Source organism: Bos indicus, chromosome 11 (genome assembly GCF_029378745.1).
Source record: "Bos indicus isolate NIAB-ARS_2022 breed Sahiwal x Tharparkar chromosome 11, NIAB-ARS_B.indTharparkar_mat_pri_1.0, whole genome shotgun sequence".
Taxonomy (NCBI): domain Eukaryota; kingdom Metazoa; phylum Chordata; class Mammalia; order Artiodactyla; family Bovidae; genus Bos; species Bos indicus.
The window spans coordinates 76,835,909-76,848,647 of record NC_091770.1 but is presented as its reverse complement, the minus strand read 5'-3'; positions in this window follow the sequence as shown (position 1 = coordinate 76,848,647).

The window sequence follows — 12,739 nt, the reverse complement described above, 5'->3', positions numbered from 1 at the left end:
CACTAAAGGTGGCAGCCAATTCTGGAACTATAATTGGAGCTTTTCTTCTCCATTCCAGTTGCATGATTTCTCTTTCTCTTCAGTGACTTCCCTAACTTTATAAATGAATACAAAGGCTCAGCCACATGCTACAGCAAAGATATTTGCTTAATCCCTTTAGCCATCTGTAAAGCAGGCGTAATACACTCTATCAACTCATCAGTAGTGAGTGTGTGTGTATGTGTATGTGTGTCTGTGTGCAGGTCTGTGTGTGTGAGGGCATAATGCAGATAATACACCCAATGAAGCCCACATAAGTAAACATTGTGTTTATTTAAAGATTTAAATAAGGCAGGGCAAAGCTGTGGCTTGTGAGTGTAAAATAACCCTCTCCGTTGGCTATTCTCATTGCTCACTTGCACATGAATGTGGTCCTTGATCATTAATGTTGATTCTAGAGGCACAATGACGTATGCTTAAGGAAGTGTACGATATGCAATTCTAGAATTTGCTTTAGCCAAATTCAAATTCTATGTGGTGTTAACTCATTTGTTTTTCATTAAGTTCTTTATTAACAGCCAAATCCCTTGATTATTACACTTCTCTGAACTTTCTTGTTAATCTTACTTACAAGTCACATAATGCCTGAATACATTTCTCTGAAATGTTGCTGAGATAAAAGAGCTGACAGTGACAGTAATTAACTTCTAAATAAATATTAAAATGAGAGGGCATTGTAAATAACCCCCAGTGCAACGGATCCATGCCGAAGTCCCTAGGACGTTCGGCAGCCAGTCTGTCACCATTTGAGCTAACAGCAGCTCTGCAACCGATTTTGGAAGATATTCCTCTATACTATTTAGCCTCCTTAGCCTTTTTTAGTTCTTGGTTTTAGCTAAAATACATATTTTATACTTTGCTTTTCACACATTTGGCCCCTCAGCCATATGTTCTCCTGCCCAATTTTCCACAGCTTACTTGCATGTAAAAATTCTCCCTAGGTAGGGACCAAGTTCAATGGTTTCTGCTTCCCACCACCTACCCCATCATGATGGATCCTTGGACACCAGTGGCTGGAAGCCCAAGTGGTGCATCTCGTGTCTCTGTGGAATTGAGGTCCATTTGCTCATAAGATATTCATCTCAGACCTGTCAAGCAGCAACCGTGAAAGTGTTGTCTGATTGGCTGAGGCTGTCTGTCTGTTCCATAAAAAAGCAGAAATCACACCAGTACAAGTGTGATGTCTGGCATCCATCTGACAGGGTTGAAATACTAGTTCTGACCCAGATTACAAGTGTAACTTTGGACAGGTTACTTAACTTCTCGAAGTCTTCATTTCCTCACATGTGAAATGTGGAAAACCAGTATTCTCTCTTAAAGATTTTGTAATTATTAAATGGAATAATACATGTAAAGTGTTTCCCCCAGGACTTGGCAAGGGCTCAACTATCAGCAGCTATTATGATCTTTATTAGGAGTTCAGATGAGAGATTTCTGGGTTGCAGCCCTTTACAGCTTCCTGGAAAAAGAAGATATAGAGCAGCTTCAATTACTTCGATTTACCTGGATATTTTGACGAGTTTCTCTATGGTAACAGCAGTACATGTGGTGAGGCTTAAACTGTATTCTCAAGGGAATCTTGTCTTTTAGCTTCAATGTCTTGTGTTTTACGCACCGTGTGTTTCTCTCTGATCATCATCTCTAACCTGCACCCATCTTCAGAAAGACAGTTGACAAGTGGGTGGCCAGCACTCTCCCTGTTGTTAGTTTTGTTACTCACATGGCAGTGGGTGAGTCCAGAACGTATATGCCAAAATCCTTTCCAAAAAGACTAAGCACATATGAAGGCAAACATACTGAGATTAAAGGGAGTTATTAGTAAAACATACTGTTCATGGGGTTCTCAAGGCAGGAATATTGAAGTGGATTGAAGTGGAGAAGGATTCCCTTCTCCAGTGGACCACGTTTTGTCAGAACTCTCCACCATGACCCGTCTATTTCGGGTGGTCCTGCAGGGCATGGCTCATAGGTTCATTGAATTACAGAAGATGAGGTCACAGAATAACAGGGCAGTTTGGGTGAATTGCACCTTGGGTGGACGATTGTGTGTGATGACGATTTCCTTTCCACTTGTTCCTGGCTATAGGTTACAGTGGGTTAAGTTGAGTACCCAAAGGGGTTGACTATACTCTGTCACTCTGAACCTTTGAATTTCTCTGACCTCAAAGTTGAGGAAGTTTAAGAGTAATCTGCTTGCACAGTTCAGCCAGTTTAAATAGTGTGTGTGTATGAATGGTTCATTTGGAGATTGAGATGCTGAAAACCAGGCAAACAGATTTAGCAAGAGGTCATAGGACCGCCTCTGTCTTGTGTAATAATAGCTCCGTTAATCCCAACTAGGAAAGGCTGGAACAGGTAAACACATAGACTGATGATGAGTCTATGAGAGTGCTAGTCACGAAGCAAGGAGGGGGAAGGGGGAAATTTCCATGAGGAGAGCTCTCTGCTGGCTCTAAGAATACCCCAGCTTCAACCCTGGTCCTCCACTCATCACTGTACAGTATTACAAAGTTCCTCTCAAAGGTAGTCCTGGACCAGAAGCATTCAGATCAGAGAGATTCAGATCAGTCACTCAGTTGTGTCCGACTCTTTGCGACCCCATGAATCACAGCACGCCAGGCTTCCCTGTCCATCACCAACTCCCAGAGTTCACCCAGACTCACGTCCATCAAGTCAGTGATGCCATCCAGCCATCTCATCTTCTGTCGTCCCCTTCTCCTCCTGCCCCCAATCCCTCCCAGCATCAGAGTCTTTTCCAATGAGTCAACTCTTCGCATGAGGTGGCCAAACTACTGGAGTTTCAGCTTTAGCATCATTCTTTCCAAAGAAATCCCAGGGCTGATCTCCTTCAGAATGGACTGGTTGGATCTCCTTGCAGTCCAAGGGACTCTCAAGAGTCTTCTCCAACACCGAAGTTCAAAAGCATCAATTCTTTGGCGCTCAGCCTTCTTCACAGTCCAACTCTCACATCCATACATGACCACAGGAAAAACCATAGCCTTGACTAGACGAACCTTTGTTGGCAAAGTAATGTCTCTGCTTTTGAATATGCTATCTAGGTTGGTCATAACTTTCCTTCCAAGGCGTAAGCATCTTTTAATTTCATGGCTGCAGTCACCATCTGTAGTGATTCTGGAGCCCAGAAAAATAAAGTCTGACACTGTTTCCCCGTCTATTTCCCATGAAGTGGTGGGACCAGAGGCATTAGCACCTAACAAATTGGAATTCGTTAGAAATACAATTTTCAGGACTTCCCTGGCGGTGCAGTGGATAAGAATCAGCTTGCCAACATGGGAGACATGGGTTCAATCCCTGGTTCAGGAAGATTCCACATGCCACGGAGCAACTAAGCCTGGGCACCACAGCTACTGAAGCCTGCCTGCCCTAGGGCCTGTGAGTCACAACTACTGAAGCCCCTGAGCGGTAGGGCCAGCAAGTCTCAACTACTGAGCCTATGTGCTGCAACTGCTGAAGCCCACGCACTTAAAGCTCATGCTCTGCAACAAGAGAAACCACTGCAATGAGAATCCAACACTGCGGATAGAGAGTAACCTCTGGTGTCTACAAGTAGAGAAAGCTGGTGCACAGCAGCAAAGACCCAGTGCAGCCAACAATAAATTAATTAATAAATGAATGTAGCAATGTGCATATGTCAAAAAAAAAAAAAAAAGAAATACAATTTTTAGGACTCACACTAGACCTACAGATGAGGCACGCTTGGAGGAGGGACCTAGCAAACTGCTTTAATAAACATTGCAGATGGTTCTTTTGCATAGTGGAAGTTGAGAACTTTCCAAAATGATGAGCACTGGTGAATCTGCACTGATATTTTTTACGTGAACTGTGTTCACAGGTCATTGTGTGTTCTATCAATGTGAAATCAAGGAGCTCCTGATTTCAGCCACAGATAAAAACGGGTCTTGTCATCTATTTCCTGGAATCGATGTCTTTCTACTGTATTTAGAGTTCCACACAGGGCAAAGTGACTGGTAATCAGGGCTCAGAATCTGAAAGGGAATACGTGGAAAACATATTCTCAGGTTTTGGAGAACACCTTTTTCCTTCTTTGCAGGGGAAATGATACCAATCTTTAGAATCTCTGTGATTAGCTAGAGTGAGGGATTGCCAGTTATAAGGTATCAATAGAAAGGTCTTCCTTTCTTCTGCCTTTCTGGGAGCTATCAAGAAGCTATTTTCAAAGTTCACTGTCCCGATCCAGCAAGCAGTCAGTGGGACTAAGATTGATACTTCCCGCATTCAGATTACATATCTATGTTCTAGTAATTGGGAAATAGATTAATCCATATTAGACTTTAAAACCTGAAATATTACAAATGAGAATTTAAGTTAACACTTACAGAGTTTAAACCCTCTTTTTATGTACCAGGATTAAATACTCCTTTGAGTCACAAAAGAGTGGGGCACAACTTAGCGACTAAACAAAGAACTGACAAATCTTGGAAGATATTGCAAATGTTAGTTACTCAGTTGTGTCTGACTCTTGGCAAACTCACGGACTGTAGCCCATCAGGCTCCTCTGTCCATGGAATTTTCCAGGCATGAAAACTGGAGTGGGTAACCATTCCCTTCTTCAGGGGATCTTCCTGACCCAAGGATAGAACCTGGGGGAAGATATTGCAGGAAGGATGGAAACAAGTCAAAGTGCCCACAACTCTGGCTGTGTCTCCTTCAGTGCCATGTGCCTGTAGGGTGTTGGGGAAAGCTTCTTCCAGAAGAAAGTAAGACTGACACTGTTCAACAGCTCTCCTCTTTCTCTGCCTGGGATTTACTTCTCCATCTATTTCCTAATCTTGTTTGTCTATATCAAATAGTTTCCTGGCCCTAACCTGCAATTATTATGGGCAACCATTTGTAATTTTTCATTTTCTCTCCCAGCATTTTTCTTTCTATGGTGTTCTAATCCTCCTGAGTTTCCTCACTGCTATTTCATTTAATCTTATTTATAATTTATTCTTCAAATGTGCTACCCTTATATGAAATGTCATTTCTGTGACAATACTAAGAGCAACCATTCAGGAAATGTTATTTCTGCTTCTCTTTGACCACCTCCCACAAATTATTTCTACATAAGGTTGATTAATCTGTAACCAGCACTTTTAAAAGCAGCATTCCATCTCTAACATAAAAAGAAAAATACAACTTTAAATCATGTTGCACTGATTTACAATCTTAAAGAATTAAATATGGTTGGGCTTCCCTGGTGGCTCAGTAGTAAAGAATCCACTTGCCAGTGAAGGAGACACTGGTTGGATCCATAATCCAGGAAGATCGCACATGTCACACAGCAACTACGCCCAGCGACTGAGCCTATGCTTTAGAGCCAGGGAGCCGCAACTACTGAGCCCACATATCACAACTACTGAAGCCCATGTGCCCTAAAGCCCTCGCTCCGCAACAAGAGAAGCCCCTGCAGTGAGAAGCCTGTGCATCACAGCTCGACAGTAGCCCACACAGCAATGAACGCCCAGCAGAGCCCCAAATAGACAAAACTAAGCAGAAACATAAGTGCAATTATTAAAAAACAAATATGGTTGAAGCCAAATGATGGAGGGGCCTTTCCATTGAAGTAGAAGTTTTATTTTCGGGTCCTTTAAAATTTCTTTCATTTTTCATGATCTGCTTACTTCATCCTTCAATATCTACAAATAACCTTGAACATACTATGCAGTAAAATAGTTCATTGTATTCTTCATAGAGAATTAAAATCCATTCATTCTGCAAGGTCTTGTGACCTGAGATACCATGAACTGTAGGGCAGAGATGACTAGACAAGAAATTAGGGGGCAACATTTCTTTCCCTTTTATTTTCTGGGTGTATTTGGATGAGTAATTGATCTGTCTAGATTTCAATTTTATTCCCTAAAATGTTATGTCAATCCGAATTCCAAGACTCTAAGAATCAGGTGGTACCACACACATGAGATGGTTTATATATTGTTAAGTTTTTATACCGAATTCCCTACTGGACATTACCACTTATAGGTAGTGGGGCTTTTTCAAAGTTTACTCAGAACTCATCATTCCTTCTCCAAACTTTCTTCCTCTCTGTGCTTCTTATTATGGTATCTGGTACTGCACACAGAAACCCAGAAGCAATCTTGGGGTATTTACTTTTCCTCAATAATCACATTCAGTGAATCAAGAATTACTATCAATTCTACCACTTAACTTTATCTTGAATCTATCCCTTCTTTCTTGTTATTTATCTTTGCAGCCCTATTCTATTGACTAGATTACTATTCCTTGTCTCTGTCTTCAGTTTGGAATTCCTTTAATCCATATTTTTAACAAAGAGTACAGAATGGTCCTTTTATGATGCAAATAGGACCCTTTCATTCTTACTTTAAATCATTCACTGGTTTCTTCTTTTAAGATAAAGTCTAAACCCATTAAAATGTCTCCTAAGACCGTTCTTGACTTTTCAATTACATGATATTCTTTCTGTTTTCCCCAATATGTCCTGCTTTTTCTCGCCTGAAAGACTTTGTTCGTCTTTTCTCTCTCCCTGGACTACCTTTTCCCCAGTTAATACCTACACTATTTACTTACTTACCTTGCCAAATCCCACTCTTTTCAGTTTAAATATTACTTCCCATGGGAAGCATCCCCGGATTACCATCCCCTGGCTGGATACCACTGTTGTGTGCCCTCACAGTATGCTGTGTTTCCTATTAGAGTTATTAATAACAATCATAGTTACTTTTAAAACATCCTTCTCCTGGACTATAAGCATTATGCAGTAAAGTCAATGCCTGTCTTACTCACCATTGTCTCTCTTACGCCTAGCGTAGTTCCCAGTAAACATTTGTTGAATAAGTGGATTGTTATAATTACTCAAATGAAAGTGAAAAATAGTTTCTTCCTTCAAGAAGCTTAAGATCATTAAATATTGACAAATCACTATGACACAAGGCAATGTAGGGTAGGTGAATAATAATAATAAGGCAGTAATCTTGGTATAGCATTTACTCTAGTCTAGTGCTATACTGGGGCTTTCCAGGTAGCACTAATGGTAAAGAACATGCCTGCCAATGCAGGAGATGTAAGAGACACAGGTTGCATCCTTGGGTCGGGAAGATACCGTAGTGGAAAGTATGGCGACGCACTCCTGTATTCTTGCCCGGAGTGGGTCACAAAGAGTTGGATACAACTAAAGTGATTTAGCACATATGTATGCAGGTATTATAATAAGCCATTCATATACAAGCTCATTTCATTCTCACAACAATCCTAAAGGATGTAACTTGACAGTATTCTTATTGTCATTCTCACAACAGACTGAGAAGGGTTCTGGGACTTGCTGATGGCCGCTCACCTGTTTGTGAGGGAATGCATTAAAATTTCAGGGATTTCTGGCTCTAGACTTCATGTTCTTAACCTCTTATGCTGCCCCAGCTCCTGTTACCTCCCTGCCTCCTTAGGAGGGGTTTTAGGTTGCCTGTTTCTCACTCTCTGGCATCCAGGATCCTGCTTGGCTTCCTTGTCCTTGGGGTGTGGTGGTCACACTGAAGCCTGCATTCTGACATTGCCCTTCTGCCTGATGGGGGCCTTGGTGCCAGGAGGGTTCAGATGCAAACCCGGCAGAGTCTCAAAGTAGTTCAAGTAGCACAGGTTGCCAGGGATGCAAAGTACATCCATCAAGTGGTGAGGTGGCACTGTCTTGACCACCGTGAATCCAGGTCCTGGCACATTACTGAGCAGAGGTTTAAAGCCCTTTATCAGGGGCTTCTGTGCTGGCTCAGTGATAAAAAAAATCTGTCTGCCAATGCAGGAGACACAGTTTCCATCCCTGATCTGGGAAGAGCCCACGTGCCTTGGAGCAACTAAGCCTGTGTGCCACAACTAGTGAGTGTGTGCTTTAGAGCCTGGGAGCCACAACTACTGAAGCCCATGCACCCCAGAGCCTATGCTCTGCAACAAGAGCTGGCACTGCAATAAGAGGCCCACAGCCGGAGAGTAGCCCCCACTCCCCACAACTAGAGAAAAGGCCACACAGCAATAAAGATCCAGCACAGCCAAATATAAAGAAAGCCCTCAGTCCACCTGTCTGTAATGAGTTGGTGCCATGGTTCATGAGCTGTGGGGACCCTGACCTGTCCTGCATTTTTATTTCACACTGGGCCACACAAATTATATAGCAGACCCTGCTAGGCTGGAAGGGTGACTGATGAATTCTAATTGCTTAGATCCAATCTTTGCACAGAGTAATTACTCAATAAATATGTTGAATGAATGTATACCTGGGTCAGGCTATACCCCTTTCCTACTTCAGATCTCCTGAGGCACCACTGTGGCTAGCAATGAAAAAGAAACACCTTTGATGTCGACATGAAATTTTAGTTTTAAACTCAATTGCACTGACTTTTAATAACTAAGTGGAAGATAGTTTTTGGAACTGCCCCAAATATTAGGATATATATTATCCTAATATCCCAAATTAAGATATGTATTTGCCCATAGGAGAACATTTCCATAACATAGTTGGGAACAGCTATGGGAGAAAAGAAAGTTTGTTTGATGTCTGCACCTCCAATATCATGTTATGGCGGATTCATTTTGATATTTGGCAAAACCAATACAATATTGTAAAGTTTAAAAATAAAATAAAATTAAAAAAAAAAAAAAGAGAGAGAAAAAGAAAAAAAATAATCTTGGACTTCCCTGGTGGTCCAGTAGTTAGGAATCCATCTGCCAATGCAGGGGACGTGGGTTTAACCTTTTGTCTGGGAGGATTCCACATGCCACAGAGCAGCTGGGCCCATGTGCCACAACTACTGAAGCCCACATGCCCTAGAGCTCATGTGCTGCAACCAGAGACGTCACGACAGTGAGAAGCCTGTGAACTGCAACTAGAGAGTAGCCCCTATTCGCCGCACCAGAGAAAACCCAAGCCCAGCAACACAGCACAGTGTAGCAAAGATCCAGCGCAGCATTTTTTAACAAATGATGATCTTCACAGTGGGTGTGTTATGCCTGGGACGGCAGCAAAACTAGAGCCAAAATAGCTTGGAATCAGATTCTGAGAGAAAGTTAAGGGAATGAGAAAGTGAAGCAAACTGAAAACTGAGTTAGAAATTATTGAGAGAAGATGAGAGGAAAGCTATCATGGGAGATTTTAGAGCAAAGGAGATGGCTGCTTGCATGCCTGAATGCAGGTCAGGACCCTATGGAGACAATTTTTAAGCATACTCTGACATTTCCAAAATACAGAGCATTAAATTTCCAGCTTGGAACCAGGATAGGACACTAATTTTGACCTAAAATTGGGAAAAGTAGCAATGCTCTGCTTTTCTCCAGTAAAGTTTTCCAGTGCTCAGAGGCTAAGTGTATTGAAATCTTAGAGTTATGGTTGAAAGTCAAATGATTCTGGCAAAGGTGTGCTTTATATTTGTCATAAATTATTCACTTTTATAATATAATGTGTCAAGATTGTCATCAAAGATGGCTGCCTTTCATCCATGGCAAGGATGGCAGTTTGCAAAAGCAACAAAGTTAGCAAGTGACAGGTCAAGTGGCATAGGCCCTTGCATCTCAAGCTGCACAGCATAGGCATCTCTGTTGTTGTTTGCTTAGTATAAAGTCTAATATTAACTTGTGCTTAACTTTGGATTGTCGTCACAGAAACTTTTAGGGATCTTGATATCATCTTCACTGGCCATCCTGTTTTAGAAAAAAAGAAGATGAACATTCACTGGTTGTGGCCTAATCCCCATTGAATCAACTGGGGGGCCCACTATTGCTATTATCTTTCATGAGTGGTGCTCAGGTCGGCTGTTACTCTGACTTTTGCAGCATCCTACTCTCACAGTCATGAGTCCTACGGATTAGCCTACTCCTCTTAGCTACTGAGGTGAAATAGGTCTAAAAATCAGACTAAGGAAGAGGCAATGGAAGACCTAGAACTCAAATCAAAGTAATTTTTATATAGTAAGATAACCATGTCAATTAAAAAAGCCATACAAACGTTATATAGACAGAAATACATGACCACTGTTACCCAAGAAAAATCAGAATCTTTTGATGTAACCAGAAGTTAATAAGGGTTTCCCTGGTGGCTTAGTTGTCAAGAATCTTCCTGCCAAGGCAGGACACAGGAGACAAGGGTTTGATCTCTGGGTCAGGAAGATCCCCTGGAGGAGAAAATGACAACCCACTAAAGTATTTTTGCTGGAATAATTCCATGGACAGAGGAGCCTGTCAGGGTACAGTTCATGGGGTTGCAGAGTCAGACACAACTGAGCAATTGAGCACACAGAAGGCTAATTTACCATGTTTGTCTTCTCTGGAGGTAAGACTTCAATTTAATCATGTACACATGACCTAGAGAATGCCATTTAAAATATATCAACAAAGGAAACAAATTTTAAAAGATCAATACAATGAGAGAATCAAAATGAAAATAATCATTGGGCAAAAAAAAAAAAAAAAAAACTATGAGAATTAAAAGGTAATTGTAATTCTCACAAATATTAAAAATTGTTTATCATCAACTCAAAATAATTTTTAGTGACATCTCAGTAGAAAATTGGAAGGAATTTCAAACATACCAGGTGAATTTCAACAGAAATCTCAAAAGGATTTTTATGGATTTTGACAGGGTATTCTAAAATAATATAAAAGAGAAAATGCTTTATAAATAACCAAAACTTAAAGAAGAACAATAAATGCATCTAAACCTTCCCAGATGTTAAAACATATCATAATCCGTAATAGTTACTGTTGAATAGTACCAGTGTAGAAGTAGATCAGCACAGAAATAGAACAGAAATTTCAGCAGTAGACCCATATACGTATTTTTTAAAAAGGCATTCCTGAATTTGGGATATATAAGCACAATCAGGAGAACAACAACAACAAAAAAAAACCCTTGAAAATCATAAGATGTATTTTATATTAATTAAAATTGTTAATACCTTTATAGGAAATACTTAGAGAAGGAAATGGCAACCCACTCCAGTATTCTTGCCTTAAGAATCCTGTGGACAAAGGAGCCTGGTGGGCTGCTGTCCATAGGGTCACATAGAGTCGGACATGACTGAAGCGACTTAGCATGCATGCATGCATTGGAGAAGGAAATGGCAAACTACTCCAGTGTTCTTGCCTGGAGAATCCCAGGGACGGGGGAGCCTGGTGGGCTGCTGTCTATGGGGTCGCACAGAGTCGGACACAATGAGGCGACTTAGCAGCAGCAGCAGCAGGAAATACTTGCATTTCTTTAAGAATAAAGAGTGAATTAAAACAACTGTGGGGGACTTCCCTGGTGGTCTAGTGGTTAAGAATATGCCTGCCAATGTGGGGGACATGGGTTCAATCCATAGTCCGGGAAGATGTCACGTGCTGCAGAACAACTAATCCCGTGTGCCACAACTATTAAAGCCCATGTGCTGAAAGTGTTGAGCCTGGACACCTGGAGCCTGTGGTCTGTGACAAGAGAAGCCTCCATCATGAGAAGCCTGTGCACTGCAACCAGAGAGTAGCCCCCATTCTCCCCAACTGGAGAAAGTCTGCACACAGCAGGGAAGACACAGCACAGCCAAAAAAACAAAAAGTATGGAATACAATTTTTGCCCAACATGTGAACAACTAAATTGACCCTGTTAAATGAAATAAATGTCAATTTATCTGGTAGTCATTTGTTAAGTAAAAGAACTATGTCAATTTCATATAAAAGGAGTGTATCACCGTTGAATCATCAAAGAAGCAAGAGAGTTCCAGAAAAACACCTACTTCTGCTTTATTGACTAGGCCAAAGGCTTTGGCTTTGTGGATCACAACAAACTGTGGAAAATTCTGAAAGAGATGGGAATACCAGACCACCTGACCTGCCTCCTGAGAAATCTGTGTGCAGGTCAAGAAGCAACAGTTAGAACTGGATATGGAACAGACTGGTTCCAAATTGGGAAAGGAGTATGTCAAGGCTGTATATTGTCACCCTGCTTATTTAACTTATATGCAGAGTACATAATGAGAAACGCTGGGCTGGATGAAGCACAAGCTGGAATCAAGATTGCCAGGAGAAATATCAATAACCTCAGATATGCAGATGATACCACCCTTATGGCAGAAAGTGAAGAAGAAAATAAAGAGCCTCTTGATGAAAGTGAAAGAGGAGAGTGAAAAAGTTGTCTTAAAACTCAGTATTCAGAAAACTAAGATCATGGCATCTGGCCCCATCACTTCTTGGCAAGTAGATAGGGAAACAGTGGAAAGAGTGACAGACTTTTTTGGGGGGGCTCCAAAAGCAGTGCAGATTTTGACTGCAGCCATGAAATTAAAAGATACTTACTCCTTGGAAAAAAAGTTATGACCAACATAGACAGCATATTAAAAAGCAGAGACATTCATTACTTTACCAACAAAGATCCATCTAGTTAAAGCTATAGTTTTTCCAGTAGTCATGTATGGATATGAGAGTTGGACTATAAAGAAAGCTGAGTGCTGAAGAATTGATACTTTTGAGCTGTGGTGTTGGAGAAGACTCTTGAGAGTCCCTTGGACAGCAAGGAGACCCAGTCAGTCTATCCTAAAGGCAATCAGTCCTGAATATTCATTGGAAGAACTGATGCTGAAGCTGAAACTCCAATACTTTAGTCACCTGATGCAAAGAGCTGACTCATTTGAAAAGACCCTGATGCTGGGAAAGATTGAGGACAGGAGGAGAAGGGGATGACAGAGGATG